This window comes from Homarus americanus, unplaced genomic scaffold (assembly GCF_018991925.1).
Source record: "Homarus americanus isolate GMGI-L3 unplaced genomic scaffold, GMGI_Hamer_2.0 scaffold39158, whole genome shotgun sequence".
Classification (NCBI taxonomy): Eukaryota; Metazoa; Arthropoda; class Malacostraca; order Decapoda; family Nephropidae; genus Homarus; species Homarus americanus.
Genome location: NW_024740795.1, coordinates 417,830 through 425,921, shown reverse-complemented (window position 1 = coordinate 425,921; position 8,092 = coordinate 417,830).

Below are 8,092 nucleotides of genomic sequence, written 5' to 3'. Positions count from 1 at the left end.
AGAGAGAGAGAGAGAGAGAGAGAGAGAGAGAAAAATAAATAAAAAAATAAAGAATAATAAGAGAGACTTACAAAATAGTTAAAGAAAGCAATAAGTACAATAGGAAGAGAAAGAAAGAGAGATAGAAAGACAGAGAGAAAAATAGTTAGAGAATAAAACAAAAATAAAATTGATAAATATATTTACTATGAAAGAGGTGCGTACAGAGAGATATAGAAGAGAGAGAGATAAAGATAGACTTAGAGAATAAAGAAAATGAACCAGATATGGTGAGTAACATAACGAGGTATGACAAGAGGATGTGAGGCGCCACTCTGCCCCACACACACACACACACGCACACACACACCCACACACACCTGTACCTGTACCTGCCGTTCAGTGTGTATTATGGCTGACTGTGTGTGTATGAAGGTTATCTGAATGTATGTAAGGTATACACACATATGGATGTATCTATGGTGTGTGTGTGTGTGTGTGTGTGTGTTAAGCTTGTTAGTATACAGCCTCTCCTGCCAGCCTTCTCTCCTGGCCACATTCAACTCATGTCTCCTACACCTAGATTAACGCATAAGACAATTAAGCTCAATCTAAGATAATTAACCTCCATTTATCAACGTTATTCTTCAGTAAACTCTAATTTTGTTTTATTTTTTCTCTCTCTGTGTCGGCGGCTGAGGCGGTAGCCACTTCAACACCTGAGCAAAGAAATAAGAATTGGATTCATCCGGGTTCGAGTTGCGTTCGAGTATGACTTTGTCAACAATGAGCATTCGAGTGCAGATGTAATCCTCTAATGACCAGTGATCTTGATGGGGGCGGGAGGAGAGGGGTAGGGGGGGTGAGAGGTGTAAGGAGGGGGGTGAGAAGTAAATGAGGGGGTTGGAGGGAAGTGGAGAGGGAGTAAGGAGGTATGGAGGAATTTTTTAGGGGTGGGGGTACTAGGAGTGTTGGAGGGAACTGGGTGGGGGGTGGAAGGAACTGTGGAGGAATTTTATGGATGAGAGAATAAATGATTATAGGCGTTAAAGGAAGGACTACAGAGTGGTCTAAAAGGACGTAATCGATAGTCTACAGGTGTGAGGGAAAGCTAAGATAGATAGGCCTATAAAAGCTAAGATAGATAGGCCTATAAAACAACATACCACTACAAAGTTACAGTATAAATATAGAATGGGAGAGTGTGAGGTGAGTCAAGAGGATAGTAGAGAATTAAACAAGGCTTCGGGATGGTTGAGAAGCAGGAGTAAAAAAAAATCATGTCAGAGGAATGATTGACAGAGAGGGTGGAAAGTTGAGGTAAACATCACACAATAGAACAATCCATCCACTTGAAGGTGTGGTGTTAGGAGGAGCATCAATCACTCACTGTTGCTTCACTGCCTCACTGTTGCTTCACTGCCTCACTGTTGCTTCACTGCCTTACTGTTGCTTCATTGCCTCACTGTTGCTTCACTGCCTCACTGTTACTTCATTGCCTCACTGTTACTTCACTGCCTCACTGTTACTTCACTGCCTCACTGTTCACTACTGCCAGATACGTACTCTTATTTTCCTGCCGTGTGATATGTGTCAGGTCTGGCACTGTGTATCATGTGTACCTGTGTGTTAAGAGAGGGCCTGGCACTGTGTATCATGTGTACCTGTGTGTTAAGAGAGGGCCTGGCACTGTGTATCATGTGTACCTATGTGTTAAGAGAGGGCCTGGCACTGTGTATCATGTGTACCTGTGTGTTAAGAGAGGGCCTGGCACTATGTATCATGTGTACCTGTGTGTTAAGAGAGGGCCTGGCACTGTGTATCATGTGTACCTGTGTGTTAAGAGAGGGCCTGGCACTGTCTATCATGTGTACCTGTGTGTTAAGAGAGGGCCTGGCACTGTGTATCATGTGTACCTGTGTGTTAAGAAAGGGCCTGGCACTGTGTATCATGTGTACCTGTGTGTTAATAGAGGGCCTGGCACTGTGTATCATGTGTACCTATGTGTTAGCGGCTCGTCTCCTTAAGCACAAGTAAATGTATATTCACTTCCTTCCAGACCGTGTAATATGAGTTAAGCTTAGCACTGTGTAGCAAGGAGTAGCAGACTGTTGCGGTGTGTAGCAGGGTGTAGCAGGGTGTAGGAAGGTGTTAGAGTGTGGGGCAGGGCGTAGCAGGATGTAGGAGGGTGTAGGAAGGTGTAGTAGAGTGTAGGAGAGTGTATAAATTAGCATCTGTTGTTCCTTTAGTTACGACAATGCATCTAAAAACAGGTGAATACAAATTAGTTTACTTTCTCGCCGTATACATTGACAGACACGATGTCATATGTAAACAAGAATACGTGAGAGAATTACAGTAGTTTACATTCTTTCATTTATTCAAGAACGTGTAAGCTATTCCTGTCTCGTGAATGTACAGCTTAACTTAACCTAACATAACATAACTTAACCAAACCTAATGACGCGTCTATCATCACTAAAGATACACAATTGACTCCCAGGCAAGATTTTAGGTCAATTAATCTTCAAGAAATATTACCAAAATCAAAGAACCAAAACCACTTTAATCAATCAGTGAAAAAATCTTAATGGAAATGGATGGATTGACAACAGAGACGAGAGTTGATATAGACGACTGAATCCAGGAGTGTGGGAGACTAATATAGAGGATTGGGTAAAAAAAGACGATCGAGTATAAGTGAACGTAATCCTAAACACAGATAGTAAAACAAATGAAGAGAGGTTTAGCCCCCAGTAAACAAGGGAATGTTTGTGTTACTTATGAATTTAAATAAAAATTCTGAATATAATTAAAAATAAATTAAATCTGACTACAATAGAGAAATAAATTAGAATAAGTTATTACGGTGAGTAGTAGTTAATAGGATAATTATGTTTCCATGAGTTAATGATTGATAGCTTTAGTAAACAGTGATAAATAGATAGATAAAAAGACAGACAGACAGACAGACAGACACAGACAAATGGCTCGTCTTCCCATTATGTTTGTCCACTTGATCATATTATTTTTGTACTCAACCTCATCCTCCTATTGTCCTTGTCTCTCCTTCCTCTTCCTGGTGATACGCTTATCCTCTTCCTCTTCTTCCCATTATTCTCTTATTCTTCCTCCTGTTATTCTCTTTTCTTCTTCTTCTTCTTCTTCTTCATCTTTATCTTCTTGTTATTTTCTCTTTGTATTCTTCCTCTTCTTCCTATTCCTATTATTCTCTTCTTCTTCTTCTTATTCTTCCCGTTATTCCTGAAGGTCTCGTCACTAACGCAGCTCTCTCTCTCTCTCTCTCTCTCTCTCTCTCTCTCTCTCTCTCTCTGTTTACATCAAAAATCAGTCAGAGAGAGAAACAGGGTATAAGGCTTTCCCTATCCACCCTATCCACCCTATGCCCCCTATCCACCCTATCCTCCCTATGCCCCCTATCCTCCCTATGCCCCCTATCCTTCACCAATACACTACCACACACTTCCCCCTCCCTCCCTCCCTCCTCACCACTTACACTACACCACAGTTAAGTGTATTCAAGTGTTTTGTTGCTTCAGTTAGTCATTAGAGTCGATCTTAGTGTCTTTGTGTTGTATAGATTATCGATTGAAATAGATTGATAGCTAAGTGATGCTCTCAAGTACAGTATAACCAAGTTTGTAGGTTTGTGATGCTGGCCTTGTAAATTCTGTCGTCTGGTTGTCGTTTGGTTGACTCTGGTTGACTCTGGTTGACTCTGGGGATATGAGGAAGTGATGTTAATGGTATTAGTCTTGAATATGTTAGTAGACGACTCAGTATTCATTAGTTGCCATAGGAACCTCTTTATACATCTGGTTCTGTTAGTTCTTGTGATGTTTTGAGGTAAGTGGTTATGTTCGCTCCTCTGCCTTGTCCAGTAGGGGTAGGAGGAGGGAGGGGAGGGGTAGGAAGGGGGAGGGGTAGGAGGGGGGAGGGGAGGGGTGGGGAGGAGGACACGTCACTCATGTAAGAAGTGGTTGTTGTGGTGTTGATGTGTGAGACGTTGTGACTTGTGTGTGAGTTACGTCTTAAGATTACTGTAATGTTTTTTTCTTTGCTTTACTTGTAAGATTCTGCTTGTGGATCTTTATTATCTTCTTTTAGGTATTGTTCATTTTTAGGATGTGTGATTCACTTGCTGTTTACTTACTGTCTGCCGGTGTGTCTGTTCTCTACTCCCGGGTGATGCTTCAGGCCGCCGGGTGATCGTCTACATACATGGTGTCTCTGTGGTAAATTCTCCTTGTCGTCACCTACCCGAACTAATACTGTATATTTACAAGATGTGAATCACAGAGGCTATTTTCTCTCTCCTGTGAAGAGGAAGGTTACAGCACACTCGTCTGTTTAACCACTGAGCTCACGAATGAGATTTAGAAGACTAATGAAGTAGAAACTCAACATCAGGGACACACTTCCATGATACTCACTCGACCCAGTTAGGCGACTGTCGAACTATGTACCGTGTAAACTATGTTTGGCTCGAAGACCTTGTTGCTACACCCGGTCTCAGATGTCGGTGATGTTAAATAAAAGAACACAATTGATTCAGGCGATATCAACTGCCTGGTGCCAGACACACAGACGAGGACCAAGTGTGTCCACACAGCCTCCTTCCTGTCTCTGGTTGACCCTGTCAGGCCCCGAGCCTTTCCCGTGTCATAAGTCGTGAGGAGGTAATGTATATCTCTCTGTTTCACTCATTTTCCTTCGACAGCCTCAATATATTTAACAAAATTGGTCCAGGAAGCTGCCTCGCTGGGTCAGGGATCTACGGTACATCTTGGTACAAAGTGAATAAAATAATCAGGTTCGTCAGTAGCCTTCACTTAGTTGCTTGCTGCAACAGCTCCAGTTTGTTGGCTCAGTGGTGGAACCGTGTCGTCCGGAGAGTAACCTTGGCGGTCTTTAAACAAGGACCATCAGGGCTTAGAGCCAATTTTCCCCTGGTGTTTGCTTCCCTCTGAGAGATGTACTTCTTCCTTTCGACGACTCGCTGGTCTGAAGAAATTTGTAAAGTGTGTAAACAGAAGACTTTTAACCTCGTCCCAGCCGTGTGTCTAGCATCATCTGCCCCACCAACACCGATAACTAAACCAAGGTTGATGTGAAGTTTTTTCAGCCAGTGCCGGGGTGAGGGGTGGGGAGAGGGTATGTTTGAGCTGGAGCGTCAGGATGTGGCTGGTGAAGGCGGTGACCTGATTACTAGCAATCACCCAAGTGATAGGAGGAAGCCTTTTGATCCGTCGTAATGTCAACTTTTGGAAGGCCAGCAGTCTTGTACTCTGATGAGCCGACCTGCCCAAGAGGTATACACGCTGCTGTAGCCTCAGGAGAGACAGTCACAGCTGTATCGAAGACAAAAACCAGACAAGTGGGAAAGGAAGGACACGAAGTTCAATACTAGGGAGCAGCTCATCACACACTCCCTCTGTTATGACTCTACAGGGTATCATATACTTCACCCACCTGACACTAGGGGGCAGCACATCACAGCCAGAGGGAAGAGTAAGAGAAAGGCGAGTGCAAAATAGAACTGTATTAATTATGAAACATGATCAGCTGCTGTGATACCTACGTCTGTATGTGTCTTTAACCTGTTTATAATATATCCAATAAGACGGATTAGTTACGGTCGAGTATCAAGTACAAATTGGATTAAGGATTTGTACCCAAGAAAAATGTTTATATAATGCGTTTTTAATGTTTTATCTTCCCTTGTGCCATTGAGAGTTAGGTGTGTCTCAGCTCCGTCAAGGCGCCGCAGTGAACTGACTTGATAGTAACGACGATAACGAATGTCAACTCCGGTAAAAAAAAAATATATATAACAATAAGGTGATAGAAGTTTGATAAGTTATACTATAAATTATACCAAACAGACCATGAAGGACATCTAGCGAGGAGTTGGATCACTAGATTATATACATTGATCTACTAAGGCCATAATATTATATATATAAACTGTACATTCAAAGAGACAAGAAATTCATAAACATTTTTCCTTAGATCACGAAATGTATACAAATCGAATATGTAGTAACCACATGTATATACATTAAAATAAAAACCAAGAAATATATATAAATTTAAGAGAAGGTCACACTATATACATACATTTATATAGCTCCTAGATACTATAGACAGGTTAAGATAAAGTAGCAATACATAAAGGCGATCAAGGTATATAAATTAAAATAGAAAATACGAAAAAAGTTTATAAATGAAGACAGTGAGGAGATTAAATGTGTAAGAGGAGGGAGGAAGGGTGAGTGGTGAGGGGGGGAGGGGTCAGGGCTGAGGGGTGAGGGGTGGAGGAGGGGTCTTGCATGTATTAATTAGCTGTGTAGGACCTGTCAGTGTTTGGTAAGATAACATTGATCTAATTAGTTATTTTAATTTATTGATACACACACACACACACACAGAGACACACACACACACACACACAGGAGGAGAGAGAGAATGAAAGAAAGGCAAACAAAATTGAGATGGATGAAGGAATAAAAGAGACACACACACACAAGGAATTACTTAGAGAGAATGAGAAAGAAAGGCAAACAAAGTGTGAGATGGATGAAGGAATAAAAGAAGCGATTCAAATGAAGACTTAAAACAGGTTCACGATCATTCTTTGGAAACTGCAATTAATGAGTAAAAGATTAGTACATTTACCTGAATGTGAACACTCGGGCAAGACCTCAGGTGGTGTGTCGAGGTGGGTGAACATGGAGGATTGAACTGTTTGAACGAATGATAAAAAAGTTGAACACGTGTTAATTTATTCAGACAAATACCTGAAAGTTTGAACACGTGTTGAACTGTTTGAACGAATATTAACGAGTTTGAACACCTGCTATGATGTTTGAACGAGTTAGAAAAGTCTTAAGAACGTGTTGGATTATTGAAACGAATATCTATTTAGTTCAAATACAAGTTGAACTGTTTTCACGAGCACGTTTGGGACAGCTTGGACACGTGTTCGACCGCTGGTACACGTGTTAGACAGCTGGAACACGTGTTAGACAGCTGAAACACGTGTTAGACCGCTGAAACACGTGTTAGACCGCTGAAACACGTGTTAGACCGCTGAAACACGTGTTAGACCGCTGAAACACGTGTTAGACCGCTGAAACACGTGTTAGACCGCTGAAACACGTGTCTTAAACAACTGGAACTATCTTGACTAACTGAAGCACCTTAAAATGCAGCTGCTACAACCGACTGCTAACCAGAACACCTGTTTCACACCTGACTGACGACGTACTACACAACAAGGACACATCCTGGACAGCTGCGACAGGTGGTGGACAGCTGGTATACATGTTGATACAATCTAATACCTTACACCTGCTTACATTCCTCAGGTGTGTGTTATATATTGAACCATATATTATATAAACATAATATTATGATACATTTTTTTTTTATTCATAAGTATTATTCTTAGTTGTTCTTGTTTGTCTGGTCATTCTGGTATTAACTCATTTGAGGATTACCTTTAGATTATTATAATTTACGGAGGATAATTACCTTAATCTTACCTGTATAATTTACCTTCATACCTGTATATTTACCTTAATCAAACCTGTATAATTATCTTGATGTTATATTGTTAAAATTGTTTAGTTGGAAAGTGTGATTCTATTCTAGGGGTGATAATTTTAGTTAACCTCAGTTTTATTCTTCAATCGCCTCATCTGTTAACCACCTCATTTATCACTGATTTTACACGAATATTATGCTGTTAACGGGACGAGAATGAGTTCAAGAGACACTGGTGATTATCTAAACCTGTTTATTTATATCATGGGATTGAAAAACTACCCGTGATTGAAAAACTATAGGTGATCGAAAAACTATAAGTGATTGAATAACTATCCGTGATTGAAAAACTACCCGTGATTGAAAAAACTACCCGTGATTGAAAAAAACTACCCGTGATTGAAAAACTACCCGTGATTAAAAAAACTACCCGTGATTGAAAAACTACCCCTATGATTGAAAAAACCCCGTGATTGAAAAACTACCCGTGATTGAAAAACTATAGGTGATCGAAAAACTATAAGTGATTGAATAACTATCCGTG